Source organism: Bufo bufo, chromosome 1, assembly GCF_905171765.1.
Source record: "Bufo bufo chromosome 1, aBufBuf1.1, whole genome shotgun sequence".
In the NCBI taxonomy this organism is placed as follows: Eukaryota; Metazoa; Chordata; class Amphibia; order Anura; family Bufonidae; genus Bufo; species Bufo bufo.
In genome coordinates, this window is record NC_053389.1 from 555,544,445 (window position 1) to 555,563,112 (window position 18,668).

At 42.1% G+C, this 18,668-nt stretch overlaps 1 pseudogene; it reads left to right on the top strand.

Annotated features, from left to right (window-relative positions):
- The first annotated feature begins 19 nt into the window (after positions 1-19).
- Positions 20-16,390, top strand: LOC120985836 (annotated as a pseudogene).
- The last annotated feature ends 2,278 nt before the right edge of the window (positions 16,391-18,668 follow it).

Below are 18,668 nucleotides of genomic sequence, written 5' to 3' on the forward strand. Positions count from 1 at the left end.
GGCTCTCACACCTAGAGCCATGAACAGCCTGCCGCTACAAATGGAGGACCAGGAGAATAGGAGTCGTCGTCGTAATATCAGGATAAGAGGCCTCCCTGAGGCTGATGATAAAGAGGACATGATGAAAACGATGGACGTACTGTTTACCTACCTGCTGGGCCAAGAAAGATCTCAGAACATCACGGTCGAGAGGGTCCATCGTGCACTGAGACCCAAACCTAGCACCTCAGAGAACCCAAGAGACATAATCTTTGGTATACTAAGTTACAGAGACACTGAGGTAATTTTGCAAAAAGCAAGGGAGTTGAAGGAAGTAACCTTACAAGGCAGAAGTATTCAGATATTTCTAGATTTAGCAGCTTCTACTCTCCAAAAGAGGAGACTGTTGAAGCCACTAACGGATCTCCTACGTACCTCGAAGTTCCCTTATAGGTGGTTATTTCCTTTTGGCATATTGATCACTGCGGGGAACCGCCGCTTCACAGTGAGAACACCTGCAGATTTAGTCCCCTTTTGGGAGATGATGGACTTAACCCCTGTGGAGATCCCTTCCTGGTTGCCAGTCCCTTCAGAAGAAGAATTACCGCCTCTACCGACGACCTCACCATGGATGAAGCCGAAGCAACAGAGAAGCGGGCGGAACAGAAAAGCTGCAAGCAGAGATGTGGACATCTGAACCTATGATAGATGGTTGCTGCACGCGACCATATACACATAAGAGGCTGCCTTATCTCTCCCTTTCATGTTCTCTAGAGAAGTATAATTAGTTTTGTTAACCTTCCTGAACATCACCCTCTGACCATTGTTTATTTTAAGCTATGTGACAAATGATGTACAGTACAGACCAAAAGTTTGGACACACCTTCTCATTCAAAGAGTTTTCTTTATTTTCATGACGATGAAGGCATCAAAACTATGAATTAACACATGTGGAATTATATACATAAAAAACAAGTGTGAAACAACTGAAAATATGTCATATTCTAGGTTCTTCAAAGTAGCCACCTTTTGCTTTGATTACTGCTTTGCACACTCTTGGCATTCTCTTGATGAGCTTCAAGAGGTAGTCCCCTGAAATGGTCTTCCAACAGTCTTGAAGGAGTTCCCAGAGATGCTTAGCACTTGTTGGCCCTTTTGCCTTCACTCTGCGGTCCAGCTCACCCCAAACCATCTCGATTGGGTTCAGGTCCAGTGACTGTGGAGGCCAGGTCATCTGGCGCAGCAACCCATCACTCTCCTTCATGGTCAAATAGCCCTTACTTTCAAAGTTTTCCCAATTTTTTGGCTGACTGACTGACCTTCATTTCTTAAAGTAATGTTGGCCACTCGTTTTTCTTTACTTAGCTGCTTTTTTCTTGCCATAATACAAATTCTAACAGTCTATTCAGCTGTGTATCCACCGGACTTCTCCTCAACGCAACTGATGGTCCCAACCCAATTTATAAGGCAAGAAATCCCACTTATTAAACCTGACAGGGCACACCTGTGAAGTGAAAACCATTTCAGGGGACTACCTCTTGAAGCTCATCAAGAGAATGCCAAGAATGTGCAAAGCAGTAATCAAAGCAAAAGGTGGCTACTTTGAAGAACCTAGAATATGACATATTTTCAGTTGTTTCACACTTGTTTGTTATGTATATAATTCCACATGTGTTAATTCATAGTTTTGATGCCTTCAGTGTGAATCTACAATTTTCATAGTCATGAAAATAAAGAAAACTCTTTGAATGAGAAGGTGTGTCCAAACTTTTGGTCTGTACTGTATATCAGCGCCCTATAATGCCTTATACGATTTTGTAGCTAGAATTTACATAGTGATGATGCAGATGTATGTTATAATGGGTAGTACCTCCACTATGATTCAATTTTACCATATCGGGTATGAAGTAGGATCTAGGCCAATCAGGATATGTTTGTGGCATCGGATTATCCCCCCCCCCCAAGGAACAGAGTCCTACCTAGGAGTCTGTCTCATCTATATTATTGCTTAAGTTATGCAATGTTTATTGTTCATTTTTTGAAGCATTCTAAGTTATATACTCCATCCCTTGGTCCTGATACAGTGGGATGCGAAAGTTTGGGCAACCTTGTTAATCGTCATGATTTTCCTGTATAAATCGTTGGTTGTTACGATAAAAAATGTCAGTTAAATATATCATATAGGAGACACACACAGTGATATTTGAGAAGTGAAATGAAGTTTATTGGATTTACAGAAAGTGTGCTATAATTGTTTAAACAAAATTAGGCAGGTGCATAAATTTAGGCACCACAAAAAAGAAATGAAATCAATATTTAGTAGATCCTCCTTTTGCAGAAATGACAGCCTCTAAACGCTTCCTGTAGGTTCCAATGAGAGTCTGGATTCTGGTTGAAGGTATTTTGGACCATTCCTCTTTACAAAACATCTTTAGCTCATTAAGGTTTGATGGCTTCTGAGCATGGACAGCTCTCTTTAAGTCACACCACAGATTTTCAATTATATTCAGGTCTGGGGACTGAGATGTCCATTCCAGAACGTTGTACTTGTTCTTCTGCATAAATGCCTTAGTGGATTTTGAGCAGTGTTTAGGGTCGTGGTCTTGTTGAAAGATCCAGCCCCAGCGCAGCTTCAGCTTTGTCACAGATTCCCGGACATTGGTCTCCGGAATCTGCTGATACTGAGTGGAATCCATGCGTCCCTCAACTTTGACAAGATTCCCAGTCCCTGCACTGGCCACACAGCCCCACAGCATGATGGAACCACCACCATATTTTACTGTAGGTAGAAGGTGTTTTTCTTGGAATGCTGTGTTATTTTTCCTCCATGCATAACGCCCCTTGTTATGGCCAAATAACTCAATTTCAGTCCACAGCACCTTATTCCAAAATGAAGCTGGCTTGTCCAAATGTGCTTTAGCCCACCTCAAGCGGTACTTTTTGTGCTGTGGGCGGAGAAAAGGCTTCCTCTGCATCACTCTCGCATACAGCATCTCCTTGTGTAAAGTGTGCCGAATGGTTGAACGATGCACAGTGACTCCATCTGCAGCAAGATGATGTTGTAGTTCTTTGGTGCTGGTCTGTGGGTTGACTCTGACTGTTCTCACCATTCGTCGCTTCTGTCTATCCGAGATTTTTCTTGGTCTACCACTTCGAGCCTTAACTTGAACTGAGCCTGTGGTCTTCCATTTCCTCAATATGTTCCTAACTGTGGAAACAGACAGCTGAAATCTCTGAGACAGCTTTCTGTATCCTTCCCCTAAACCATTATGGTGAACAATCTTTGTCTTCAGGTCATTTGAGAGTTGTTTTGAGACCCCCATGTTGCTACTCTTCAGAGAAAATTTAAAAAGGAGGGAAACTTACAATTGACCCCTTAAATACTCTTTCTCATAATTGGATTCACCTGTGTATGTAGGTCAGGGGTCACTGAGCTTACCAAGCCAATTTGAGTTCCAATAATTAGTTCTAAAGGTTTTGGAATCAATAAAATGACAACAGTGCCCAAATTTATGCACCTGCCTAATATTGTTTAAACAATTATAGCACACTTTCTGTAAATCCAATAAACTTAATTTCACTTCTCAAATATCACTGTGTGTGTCTCCTATATGATATATTTAACTGACATTTTTTATCGTAACAACCAACGATTTATACAGGAAAATCATGACGATTAACAAGGTTGCCCAAACTTTCGCATCCCACTGTAGGTATATGCAGGGTGAGTTATTTCTGTGTAACGCATGAATGGCACCGTTAGTACTTAATATCGCAACATTCAATGTCCATTGCTGCAAAGGCCCAGTAAAACGGAGCCGGGTTTTCCGGACAATCAAGGCAACGGCAACAGATATAATTATGCTGCAAGAAACACATTTCACTGCCAACCATATTCCCAATTTAGGCAATTCCGCATTCCACTATTGGTTTCATTCATGTTCCGATAAAGCTGCATCAAAAGGGGTTAGCATTGGGCTGAAGAGACATGTACCCTTTACCTTGCATTCCCAGTTAGTTGATCCAGAGGGGCGATACTTATTGGTAAACTGTGAGATAGGTCATACGAAATTTACCCTATGTAATTTATACGCCCCCAACGTTAAAACGGTCAAATGGTTACTATTAACACTGGATAAAATATCTGCCTTTGCTTTTGGATGGATCTTAATGTGGGGAGACTTCAATTTGACTTTGAATCCCCTATTGGACTCTTCATCCCAGAGGTCAGCTATTTCGTTTAGGGCCCTAAAATCCTTACAGGTACGTTTAAAGGCTTTACATTTAGCAGATATCTGGCGGTCCGTACATGGGAATAGAAGAGACTACACCTTTTATTCCAACCCACACAGATCATACCAAAGGCTAGATTACCTCGTGTTCCCAGATAATAACCTGATGCTGATTAAGTCTGCCACTATTGATAGCATAACAGTGTCGGATCATGCTTTGGTATCCTGTGCCATTCAACTTCCTGACTTTGTTGGGAGAGAGTGGTCTTGGAGACTAAACCACACAATATTGGATACGCAAGCTCATGTAGATTCTATTACAAAGAAGTTGCAAGACTATTTTGATCTGAATGTGAACGCCGTTGCATCTCCGGCTATCTCTTGGGAGGCGCATAAGGCCGTAATACGAGGGGAGTTCATTGCGTTAGGTTCATATATTAAAAAAGAGAGGGCAAAGCGCTTATCGGAACTCTTAACCCGTATTTCCCAATTGGAAAGTTCACACAAAAGGTCTTTAGCAGAAAAAGAGTTTGAGTCACTGGTATCACTCAGGCAAGAACTTAAGTCTTTGCTTAACATTAAGGTTGCCAAAGCATATCTGAGGGTTAAACAAAAACATTACATTCACGGTAATAGAGGCAGTAAGGTCATGACGGCAATGATAAAAAAGAGAGCAGAGCAATCCTATATTGAGCAAATGATGACACCAGATGGTTCTCTTTCCACAGATGCTAAGGTCATATCTAAGGTGTTTACTACGTATTACCATGATCTGTACAATCTAAGGAAAGATGACTCTAGTGAAGTGATTAGAGACCGTCAAGACAAGACAACCTCCTATCTACAAGGTCTTAATTTGCCAGTATTATCGGATTCCGATAAAGAGGTATTGATAGCTCCAGTGACTTTGGAAGAAGTAAAAAAGGCCCTAAAATCAACCCCTAAAGGCAAGAGCCCAGGACCTGATGGTCTGACAGTCACCTACTACAAGAAGTTCTTTCCCACACTAGGCCTTCATTTAGTGTCCCTATTTAACTCCTTAATGACCGGTACACCCCTTCCCAAGCAATCATTGGAGGCACACATCACGGTGTTGCCTAAGCCTGGCAAGGACTTAAATTTCTCATCTAGTTATCGCCCAATTTCTTTGCTTAATGCAGATATCAAACTCTGGGCCAAAATCCTGGCCTATAGGATCGCAGTTTTGCTGGGTGGTTTGATCTCTCCGGAGCAGTCCGGATTTGTGAATGGCAGGGAGTGCAGGGACAGCACATTTCGGGTCATACAAGCACAGCAATATGCTCTGTCTCATGGCCAGAAAATTACCCTGTTGAGCACAGACGCCGAAAAGGCATTTGACAGAGTCGACTGGCATTACATGGAGGCCACCTTATATAAATTTGGTTTCCCTCCTCAATTTGTGACCGCTGTGCTGTCCTTGTACTCCTCACCCACGGTGAAAATTCGTATAAATGGCATTCTCACGCCTCATTTTGATATCCGCAATGGGACCCGACAGGGCTGCCCGCTCTCACCTACCCTTTTCATTCTATGCTTAGAAACTTTCCTACAGGCTATTAGGCAAGATCAAGAAATTCAGGGACTGCGTATTGGTCCCCAATCGCACACAGTAGCTGCATTTGCTGACGATATGCTCCTGTTACTATCAGACCCAAAGGTAGCATTCCGAGCTCTACTGCGGCAACTAGATAAATTCGGGTATGTATCTAACTTCAAAATAAATTTGGCCAAATGTGTGGCCCTAGGAGTTAACACTCCTCGGACGACTGTGGCCCACCTCAAAGCAAATTATCCCTTTCAATGGGAGAGTGACTGCATCAACTATTTGGGAGTTCAAATTACCAGAGACCCAGAAAAACTCTTCTCCCAGAATTACCCTAAACTATTAGCTGACATCAAACTCCAATTAAAAGAGCTGAAAATACCCTTTTTAACCTGGTTAGGGAGGAAAAATGTCTTAAAAACCTATATACTTCCTAAATTGCTATACTTAATGCAGACATTACCGGTACTAATACCCCATCACTTCTTAACTCAAGTTCGAAAAACGTTCTCCGCATTTATCTGGAATCAAGCTAAATCTAGATTAGCCTACAAGAGATTAATTCTGCCCAGATCCAAGGGAGGTCTTAGTTTGCCTGATATAGGTGGTTACTATAAGGCTATACAAATGAGACTGCACTCGGAGATAATAAATCCCAGAGTCAACAAATTAGGTTGTCAAATTGCTAGGAGAGTATTGGGGTCAAAAGCTTTAGCAACGCTATGGGATCTAGGTGGGTCACCTCAGCACAATAATAAAATACCTGTATCGTTGAGGGGAGTAGTGGATTGCTGGCACAAATTGTCAGGCTACTTGTACGCCTCCAACTCCATATCACCTCTCACACCTATCAGGCATTTACCCTATTTATTCAATGCGGACTTCCATGATGATATGGGATTATGGGCGGCACTAGGTGATATAGCAATTGGAGATTTCCTAGCTGATCGTCTAGTTCCAGAGGTATCGATTCTGAGGACTCGTTTTGGGCATATCCCCTGGACTGTAACACAATACTCCCAACTTAATAGGTATTGTGGGCAATACTTATCTAGTACTCCGAGCAACTACACCCCTACTTGGTATGATGCACTGTGGAATCGATCTGTGGGCAAAAAGGGTACGATCTCTCATCTTTATAATAAAAATTTTGAGATCGACTCTGATGCCAAACCTTGGTTTATTGAGCAGTGGGAGAAGGAGATTAGACATCCTCTGGATGATGATACTACCGGCAGAATACTAACCCATTCCCATGGCCACTCGAGATGTATTAAAATACAAACCGGATTCCAAAAAAGTTGGGACACTATACAAATCGTGAATAAAAACTGAATGCAATGATGTGGAGGTGCCAACTTCTAATATTTTATTCAGAATAGAACATAAATCACGGAACAAAAGTTTAAACTGAGAAAATGTACCATTTTAAGGGAAAAATATGTTGAATCAGAATTTCATGGTGTCAACAAATCCCCAAAAAGTTGGGACAAGGCCATTTTCACCACTGTGTGGCATCTCCCCTTCTTCTTACAACACTCAACAGACGCCTGGGGACCGAGGAGACCAGTTTCTCAAGCTTAGAAATAGGAATGCTCTCCCATTCTTGTCTAATACAGGCCTCTAACTGTTCAATCGTCTTGGGCCTTCTTTGTTGCACCTTCCTCTTTATGATGCGCCAAATGTTCTCTATAGGTGAAAGATCTGGACTGCAGACTGGCCATTTCAGTACCCGGATCCTTCTCCTACGCAGCCATGATGTTGTGATTGATGCAGAATGTGGTCTGGCATTATTTTGTTGAAAAATGCAGGGTCTTCCCTGAAAGAGATGACGTCTGGATGGGAGCATATGTTGTTCTAGAACCTGAATATATTTTTCTGCATTGATGTGCCTTTCCAGACATGCAAGCTGCCCATGCCACACGCACTCATGCAACCCCATACCATCAGAGATGCAGGCTTCTGAACTGAACGTTGATAACAACTTGGGTTGTCCTTGTCCTCTTTGGTCCGGATGACATGGCGTCCCAGATTTCCAAAAAGAACTTCGAATCGTGACTCGTCTGACCACAGAACAGTCTTCCATTTTGCCACACTCCATTTTAAATGATCCCTGGCCCAGTGAAAACGCCTGAGCTTGTGGATCTTGCTTAGAAATGGCTTCTTCTTTGCACTGTAGAGTTTCAGCTGGCAACGGCGGATGGCACGGTGGATTGTGTTCACTGACAATGGTTTCTGGAAGTATTCCTGAGCCCATTTTGTGATTTCCTTTACAGTAGCATTCCTGTTTGTGGTGCAGTGTCGTTTAAGGGCCCGGAGATCACGGGCATCCAGTATGGTTTTACGGCCTTGACCCTTACGCACAGAGATTGTTCCAGATTCTCTGAATCTTCGGATGATGTTATGCACAGTTGATGATGATAGATGCAAAGTCTTTGCAATTTTTCGCTGGGTAGCACCTTTCTGATATTGCTCCACTATCTTTCTGCGCAACATTGTGGGAATTGGTGATCCTCTACCCATCTTGGCTTCTGAGAGACACTGCCACTCTGAGAAGCTCTTTTTATACCCAATCATGTTGCCAATTGACCTAATTAGTGTTAATTGGTCTTCCAGCTCTTCGTTATGCTCAAATTTACTTTTTCCAGCCTCTTATTGCTACTTGTCCCAACTTTTTTGGGATTTGTTGACACCGTGAAATTTTGAATCAACGTATTTTTCCTTTAAAATGATACATTTACTCGGATTAAACGTTTGATCTGTCATCTACGTTCTATTACAAATAAAAATATTGACATTTGCCATCTCCACATCATTGCATTCAGTTTTTATTCACAATTTGTTTAGTGTCCCAACTTTTTTGGAATCCGGTTTGTACAAGAAAATTCCTACAAGATAATTACCAGATGGTACAAAACTCCTGCAAAATTACAAGCTGTCACTCCTACATATTCCGCAGATTGTTGGAGATGTAATGGGGACAGGGGCACCATGTTCCATATATGGTGGTCTGGCCCTCTTATCGCTAAATACTGGGATATGGTCTCCGAGGCAGTGCAAGAAATTTGCTTGGTAAGCTCCCCTATCACCCCATTGGTGGCTCTCCTAAATTTACCCGATCGTAATTACAAACTTGCCGTGCATTCCCTGCCAGCGCAACTTATAGCTGCAGCAAAATTGCTCATACCGAAGTATTGGTTATCCAAGGATACCCCCAGCCTTCAAGAATGGATTTACAAAGTCCAGGAGATATGCCAACTTGAGGAGTTGACAAGCTGGGAATCGTTGTCGCATGACAAGTTCTTACTGACCTGGGACAAATGGATAGATTGGTACAAGCAGCGCACTAAGTAGAGGAATCTGGTTTACAAGCTCCTAGGGATCCTTACACTTGATTAAGCACATGCCCAGCGAGAGAAGGTTTGCAATAAATGTGTTGCCCACTGGGCTTCACTGGCCTTGTGTGTCGTAGGCCATAGCATATTTACTGCTTTATAAAAGAATGTGCGATTCTATCATAACTGTTTACTTACTACTTTTATGCCTGATGTTTATAAATTTAATATGCTTACATTCCTGCATAAGATATTTTACACCATGCATTGATGACCATTGTTTGAGTATGGAGTATTATGGTTATTTGTTCTTTTTTACAAAATGTCATTGTGATTGTGAACTTGCATTGTCAAAACAATAAAATAAAGATTTGACAAAAAGAAAATGGTTTGCTGAATGAGCTTAATCTTGATTCTACAATTAAAGAATTTGCAAGCAAAAAAGCACAAAAAGCGAATGTGTAGTTTAATTTTCTTCTGCAAGTTTAATTTATTTAGATTAAAACTCAGAGCCAGATTTATCATTTACTCTGACAGCTCACTCCACTTTAACATATGGCTAAAGTCAGTTTTAGCCAAGTCAGATTTATGATCGGCCCTTTAAGACTGTAATAAATGTGGTTTGACGTTAGCAGTTTATCCGTCAGTAAGCAGCTTTACAAAAGTCGCACATCTTTACGAAAAAGTTGCACGTTTTTATGAAAAAGTTGCATGTTCTATTAAAAAGTCTCATAAGATATGCATGGTCCTCACTGGAGTGAAATTGCTACTTTTTTGAGACTTTTTAAATAGTCCCAATAGTAAATCTGTCTAGAGATTCATTTACATAAGAAAACACACCCACTTTCAGAAAACTGCCGAGTATAGTGCAGAGCAGAAAAAAGTCGCAAATTTGTGCGCAGTTTTAGCGTTTGGGACTTTTTTGGGGACTTTTTCACTCCATTATTCTGACCTGAGCTAATGATAAATCTGGCCTTCAGTTTAGAGTTCGGTGAATAACACTGTGTGTTTAAGTTACTCTCAACACCATAACAGCAGGCCTATGTGATTATGATGCTTAGGGTAATACTTTAAAGAACATATTTATATGAACCATGTATCTTACATTTATATTTAATTTATTTATATGGTTTGTTATATTTATAAGAAATGGTTGTTGTGAATGTTGTATTTATTATGGCTTTATTTAATTGACCAGTTTTCTATTGTTCACAAAAAAGAAATATTTTCAATATGTTCCTGTTATGGCACTTTAATGGTAATTAAAATTGTTTAAAGTGCATATGACATAAAAAAAACGCACATGAAACCGCCGGCACAGCCAAAAAGAGGTTAGTGTATGGATACTTTGCATACCTTTATAGATTCTTGCCTTTATGTCACAAAAAAAAATAAAACTTTATGGGGGGAAAGTGTATAACAGGTGTGGCTGGGGGTGCGCTATGCTCCTGGGCTGCAACACTTCTGCCCTGTGAGTTCATGCCTGCACCTTCTTTGACACACACACAGTATGCGCTGTGAATGGGGATTGCAGTGCATGCACAGTCTCAGGTTCCTACAGACTCCACATTTGTGTACCGCAATCCCCATTCACCCATTCATGGCACATGCGCAAGATCTCAACAGGTCGCTGTCAAGTGAGCCGTTGGTGTCAACCAAAGGAGCGGGCGTGACTTCACATGGGAGAGGTGTTACGGTCTGGAGGGCACAGAGGACACCCTACCACACCTCTTTTGACACTCTGGGCCCCCATAAGTGTTTTACTTATTATTATTATTTTTTTAAGCTAAGTAAAGGCTAAGGAACAGATTCTATAAAGGTATGCAAGGTATCGATACATCAACATCTTTTCAGCTATGCTGGTGATTTCATATGCATAAAACATATGACAGATGCACTTTATTTGTGTTATAAAAAATTGCTCTACGTTGCGTTTTCATTTTCTATAAAAAGGCCCATTAAAATCTTCAGCACCAGGCCCATGATGCTCTTAATCCAGCCCTGTCTACAGTAATGCCTGCTTCATACTGTATCTGACCATGCTGTTTCTCCATCTGCTCTGTGCTAGAGTACATATTATAAGCCTTCATGGGAAGTGTGGATTATACGAGCTAGTAGTGTTGGTCAAACCTCAGAAATTTTCAATCGGTCTTCCTCTGAAAAAGGGAGATGAAATGATACTGAAACATTTACCTATGAAAAGGCATGTTTTCTACTTCTTCGTAGAAATGAGCAGAAGAACAGCGTGGTTATCTAACTTGGAGATCTACTGGTCCCTGCAATAAGGTATACCAGTGGATCACAATCTACTATTTGGCCACCAGTGGAGTATTAAAAGAACCCAAACTGCTCAGAGGAAACCAAACAATCAGAAGAACCAATTCCACGCATAAGTTTTCCTGGTCAGATTCAAACTCAGGACTGCATCAGTGCAAGGCCACCGTGCTAACAATGTCTTAAGTTCTTAGTGATCAAAAACTGTCAGTTGTGGGAAATCACCTTCTTCATCCCTTCCTGGTTATTGTATGCAGTTACTGTGCAAACACATTCATCATGTTTGCGTATCACACGCTTACAACATATCTTCGATTTTATATGCTCATTATCAAAAGGTAGAAATTTCACGTAAGACTTCCTCTATAAATGTTATTCGTTTTTTAAACAGAGCATTAAGAAAAATTTGAAATTGATTAATTAACAGCTTACCAGCATAATTATAGCTATTCTTGCATATATGTAGACATATTTAGAACATACAGTACAAGCTGACTTTCACTGATTACAGTATTCCTTTAAATTATATAGTATTTGTAAAGAGTAATTAAGTTGTATTTAGACAGAGCTGGGTATTAAAGTGAACAAGAATCCATAATTGATTAAAGGGGTTGTCCTACAACAACAAAATGTCTACATTTTTCAAACCAGCATCTGGATCTTAATTAAAAAGAATATTATAGCCACTAGCTATTCAATACAATCTATCTTTTTAGTGCCACCTCCATTTGCTGTTTCTTCTTTCCCTTATTTCTCTTTGTCCACCTCACTAGCATCACTGAGGTGGATAACATCACTCTGTAGTAAATATGGAAGTATATACACTCACCTAAAGAATTATTAGAAACACCTGTTCTATTTCTCATTAATGCAATTATCTAGTCAACCAATCACATGGCAGTTGCTTCAATGCATTTAGGGGTGTGTTCCTGGTCAAGACAATCTCCTGAACTCCAAACTGAATGTCAGAATGGGAAAGAAAGGTGATTTAAGCAATTTTGAGCGTGGCATGGTTGTTGGTGCCAGACGGGCCGGTCTGAGTATTTCACAATCTGCTCAGTTACTGGGATTTTCACGCACAACCATTTCTAGGGTTTACAAAGAATGGTGTGAAAAGGGAAAAACATCCAGTATGCGGCAGTCCTGTGGGCAAAAATGCCTTATGGATGCTAGAGGTCAGAGGAGAATGGGCCGACTGATTCAAGCTGATAGAAAAGCAACGTTGACTGAAATAACCACTCGTTACAACCGAGGTATGCAGCAAAACATTTGTGAAGCCACAACACGCACAACCTTGAGGCGGATGGGCTACAACAGCAGAAGACCCCGCCGGGTACCACTCATCTCCACTACAAATAGGAAAAAGAGGCTACAATTTGCATGAGCTCACCAAAATTGGACTGTTGAAGACTGGAAAAATGTTGCCTGGTCTGATGAGTCTTGATTTCTGTTGAGACATTCAAATGGTAGAGTCCTAATTTGGCGTAAACAGAATGAGAACATGTATCCATCCTCTGATGGCTACTTCCAGCAGGATAATGCACCATGTCACAAAGCTCAAATAATTTCAAATTGGTTTCTTGAACATGACAATGAGTTCACTGTACTAAAATGGCCCCCACAGTCACCAGATCTCAACCCAATAGAGCATCTTTGGGATGTGGTGGAATGGGAGCTTCGTGCCCTGGATGTGCATCCCTCAAATCTCCATCAACTGCAAGATGCTATCCTATCAATATTGGCCAACATTTCTAAAGAATGCTATCAGCACCTTGTTGAATCAATGCCACGTAGAATTAAGGCAGTTCTGATGGCAAAAGGGGGTCCAACACCGTATTAGTATGGTGTTCCTAATAATTCTTTAGGTGAGTGTATATATATATTAAAAACTGGTATCAATAAAAACTACAGTTCGTCCTGCAAAAAATGAGCCTCCACACAGCACAGTAGATATAACTATAAAAAAACGCTTTGGGGGTCAGAATATGGTGATGTGTAAAATAAAACAAAAAAACTAATTAGACTCAGGCTACTTTGACACTTGAGGTTGTTCCTTGTTTGCCGTGCTGTGGCCAGACCTCCAGCCCACCCTCATTATAGTGAATAGGGCCCAGCAGACTTCCGGCAGCACGGTGGCTTAGCACTAGCATGGATCCGGCAGGCTGTTCCCCCTCCGGAGCAACCTGCTGGACACTGCTACCGCAAGTGGGACTGTAGCCTTACCGGTAGTTCCGTTTTCTTGCATCCATCATGACGGCCATCAGGAGAAGAAAGAAAGAAAGAAAGGATTAAATTGCCCCACCGACCCTCTCTCCTCAGTATTTTCAGATTACCCAGGTGGCTGTCAGAATTTTAGTTTTAGTTTTTTTTTCATACACGGAAGATTTTGTTGCAGAATTTTCAGCAACTGAAAATCAGTTCCATTCATTTGAATTAGGTGTAAAGCACATGGATCTGCAAGCCTCATTTAGGTGAATAGAACTGATTTTCAATCACGGAAAATTCTGCAACAAAATCTGCTGTGTGTGAATGTTCCCTTATCTGTGAACAGCAGTTACAAAAAAGAGTCCCTTTCTGGAAAACTCTGCTCACCTACTGTTAGGCCTTTTGCACACGAACGTGTGCTGCCCGTGCTGCGGACTGCAAATTGTGGTCCGCAATGCATGGACACTGACCGCGGGCCAGCCGCATGCGGATCGCGACCCCATTTACTTGAATGGGTGCGCGATCCATCTATTCCGTAAAAAGATAGGACAATTTCTATCTTATTGCAGAACAGAAGTAAGGAACGGAACCCCACATAAGCACTCCGTAGTGCTTCTGTTCCGTGGTTCCGTTCCTTTCTGCACTGCATCTCCGGATTTGCCAAAATACAGGGCAGTAGCCTACATCCCACAAGCGCCCTCCAGGCCACAGAGCCCCCAAACTACGGACCTTTGTCCACATTGAAATACCAGCACAAGCGGCTCATCCAGTGATCTGAAGAAGGCTATATGCCGAAAAACGTTTAATTTATGTGAACTGGAAAACCGCCTATGCAATAAAGTACTGCACTTAAAGCATACAAGTGGTTTTCAGGAGTCTTTCTCTACATTGCAACTCAGCCTGGGAACTGTCTCCTGACACCCACGGAAAATTCCCCACCCAGAGTGGGATCCAACCACTTAGTATCTACAAGACCCCTTAGTGACCGCCGTAAAAACATGTATGGGTGGTCACTAAGGGGTTAAAGGTGTTGTCCAGCTTTCAAAGGCTTTTGGGCAGCCCTCCCCAGCGGACCTATGGAGGGAAGCATTGTTACCTGCTCCCTGATATACTGTTCCAACTCCCTCTACTGCATTCCAGCTCCCACTTGCTAACTTCTAGAATGGACAGGGGTCATGTGTGCTAATGTTCAGCAGGGAAGGGGGGCTGTCTAAAAGTGTTTGAAAGCCGTTTTAAGGCAGGTGTTTCTAACAATGTAGGCATTACCTCCATGTCTTTCCCTATTTGGTGAATCATGTTACAGCCTCTCTCATTCCTTAAAGGTGTTGTCCAGGATTTTCATATTGATGGGCTATCCTCAGGACAGTCCTTTAATAACAGATTGGCGAGGGTTCAACACCCTGCACCACTCACAATCAACTGTTTTGTTGTACCTCTGGCATCAGAAGTCTGCGGTAGAACAAGACAACTCTGTCCATTGTTTAGTGAACACAGCTAGTAACGTCAACGTTGCTGCCATGCTTTTTGTGGGGTAAACCCTTTAACATAGCAGTAAGGAATTATAGGGGTTGTGCAGCTGTTAATATTGATGACCAGTCGTCAGGATAGGTCATCAATATCTGTTAGTGGGGGTCTGAAACCCGGCACCCCCGCCAATTAGTTGTGAGACGAGGCGGTGCTCCATGGAAGCTCCACTTCTTGGTCATCACACTATGACTCGTCTCCTGTGGGGAGGTGGTGTAGTGCAATTACAAGCACTCACTCCATTGATTTGAATGGAGCGGGAACTTGTGTTACACTGCAATTCCGAGAAGTAGTGCAGGGTAATGGACAGGAAGCGGCGCTCGCATGGAGCCCAGCCCTCTCTTCAAATAGCTGATTGGCAGGGATGTCGGGTGTCACACCCGCGCCAATCTGATATTCATGACCTATCCTGACGATAGGTCATCAATATTAATGGCTGGACAGCCCCTTTTAATTTGGAAGTGTTAGGGCTCTTCTCCTTTAGGGTACATTCATATGACCATGTTTTGCAGACCGCAAAACACTTATGGATACCGGCCACTTGTGTTCAACATAACCCCTTAAAATTCTTCTGTACTTTTAATTCTTCCAATATATGGGTTTAGCATAGTATTTTAGATGTGATGTTTTGCATCATTTTGAATACGTTTAAATATGTGAATCTTTTTTTCTTTTTAGGAACTTGACCGGGAACTTCCTGTTATTGAACCCTATTTTGTACAGCACCCTGAACTTACTGGCAAAACTTAAAATGGCATAAGGATCACTTGGCTGGGCCATGTGTCTGTCATGGTGGAAATGGTTGATTTGGTATTTTTTTTACTGATCCTTTCTTCAGTGAGAGGGCCTCTCCGTTTAGCTTTGCAGGTCCCAAACGGTTTCGAGGGCCACAGTGCACTATAGAGCAGCTTCCCAAAATAGATGCCGTTGTGATAAGCCACAATCATTATGATCACCTTGATTACGGCACTGTACTGGGCCTGAATGCCCGGTTTGGTACTGAGACAAGGGGGTTTGTTCCCTTGGGTCTCTTCACCTGGATGCAGAGCTGTGGCTGCGAAAATGTAATTGAACTGGACTGGTGGGAACAAAATTGTGTTCCTGGGCATGATGAGGTGACCTTTGTTTTTACCCCATGTCAACAGTGGTGCAAGAGGACAACGTTAGATGACAACAAAATACTCTGGGGTAGCTGGTTTGTACTTGGACCCTCGAATAGGTTTTATTTTGCAGGAGATACTGGCCAGCGCTGTCAATCAATGCACATGGGGGTGTGATTAGGTGCAGAAGTCCAGCATTTGCAAGGTACGGGGGCGTCACAGAAGCAGTGCTCGGAAGGCATAAGCCCGCCTCCCAGTGCTCGAATTCCTCATTTGCATATTTTTTTAAAGTTGCTTTTTCGGACATACTGGACCTACTACATGAGAAATAAAGGTGTGGGTTTTGTCTGCGTCATTGGCCCTACCAGGATATATGCCTGGTAGGGTAGGCTTGAACCGGGTGACAGAGCCTCTTTAAAGCATGGGCGTGACCTTTGCTGGCAGGCTTAAAGAGGGAGGGAGGACTGGAAAGTGTGCCCATCCAATGTAAATGTGGATACTCGTGCTCAGTAAATTCTCTGGAGAATACCTGATGTTTAGTCATTTAGTGTTATCTTTATATAACTGTTTTCACTTGCTGAGGTCCACACATAGCATTTATATGTAATTAGGCCCCCTAGCTTCCAAAGCACAATTACAATTTTGATGTGTCAGGGGTCTTTAGGCCCCCTCAGGTGCGACTGGCACCTCTGCATTCCCTATAGTCATGCCACTGCTCCATTATTCAGTGGATTGTAAACCAATATTTCATGGCCTTCCATGCTACTGTTAGCCACCCTAGAGCCTTCCATTTGAGGTATACCAGCCTGGCAAACAAGCATTTGGCACATGCTGAGTGAATGGGGTCTATGGATATACACTGCGTGCAGAATTATTAGGCAAATGAGTATTTTGACCACATCATCCTCTTTATGCATGTTGTCTTACTCCAAGCTGTATAGGCTCGAAAGCCTACTACCAATTAAGCATATTTGGTGATGTGCATCTCTGTAATGAGAAGGGGTGTGGTCTAATGACATCAACACCCTATATTAGGTGTGCATAATTATTAGGCAACTTCCTTTCCTTTGGCAAAATGGGTCAAAAGAAGGACTTGACAGGCTCAGAAAAGTCAAAAATAGTGAGATATCTTGCAGAGGGATGCAGCACTCTTAAAATTGCAAAGCTTCTGAAGCGTGATCATCGAACAATCAAGCGTTTCATTCAAAATAGTCAACAGGGTCGCAAGAAGCGTGTGGAAAAACCAAGGCGCAAAATAACTGCCCATAAACTGAGAAAAGTCAAGCGTGCAGCTGCCAAGATGCCACTTGCCACCAGTTTGGCCATATTTCAGAGCTGCAACATCACTGGAGTGCCCAAAAGCACAAGGTGTGCAATACTCAGAGACATGGCCAAGGTAAGAAAGGCTGAAAGACGACCACCACTGAACAAGACACACAAGCTGAAACGTCAAGACTGGGCCAAGAAATATCTCAAGACTGATTTTTCTAAGGTTTTATGGACTGATGAAATGAGAGTGAGTCTTGATGGGCCAGATGGATGGGCCCGTGGCTGGATTGGTAAAGGGCAGAGAGCTCCAGTCCGACTCAGACGCCAGCAAGGTGGAGGTGGAGTACTGGTTTGGGCTGGTATCATCAAAGATGAGCTTGGGGGGCCTTTTCGGGTTGAGGATGGAATCAAGCTCAACTCCCAGTCCTACTGCCAGTTTCTGGAAGACACCTTCTTCAAGCAGTGGTACAGGAAGAAGTCTGCATCCTTCAAGAAAAACATGATTTTCATGCAGGACAATGCTCCATCACACGCGTCCAAGTACTCCACAGCGTGGCTGGCAAGAAAGGGTATAAAAGAAGAAAATCTAATGACATGGCCTCCTTGTTCACCTGATCTGAACCCCATTGAGAACCTGTGGTCCATCATCAAATGTGAGATTTACAAGGAGGGAAAACAGTACACCTCTCTGAACAGTGTCTGGAAGGCTGTGGTTGCTGCTGCACGCAATGTTGATGGTGAACAGATCAAAACACTGACAGAATCCATGGATGGCAGGCTTTTGAGTGTCCTTGCAAAGAAAGGTGGCTATATTGGTCACTGATTTGTTTTTGTTTTGTTTTTGAATGTCAGAAATGTATATTTGTGAATGTGATGTTATATTGGTTTCACTGGTAAAAATAAATAATTGAAATGGGTATATATTTGTTTTTTGTTAAGTTGCCTAATAATTATGCACAGTAATAGTCACCTGCACACACAGATATCCCCCTAAAATAGCTAAAACTAAAAACAAACTAAAAACTACTTCCAAAAATATTCAGCTTTGATATTAATGAGTTTTTTGGGTTCATTGAGAACATGGTTGTTGTTCAATAATAAAATTAATCCTCAAAAATACAACTTGCCTAATAATTCTGCACTCCCTGTATTTAGTGTATGTGCCAGGAGCTTTCCCCTTCCATAC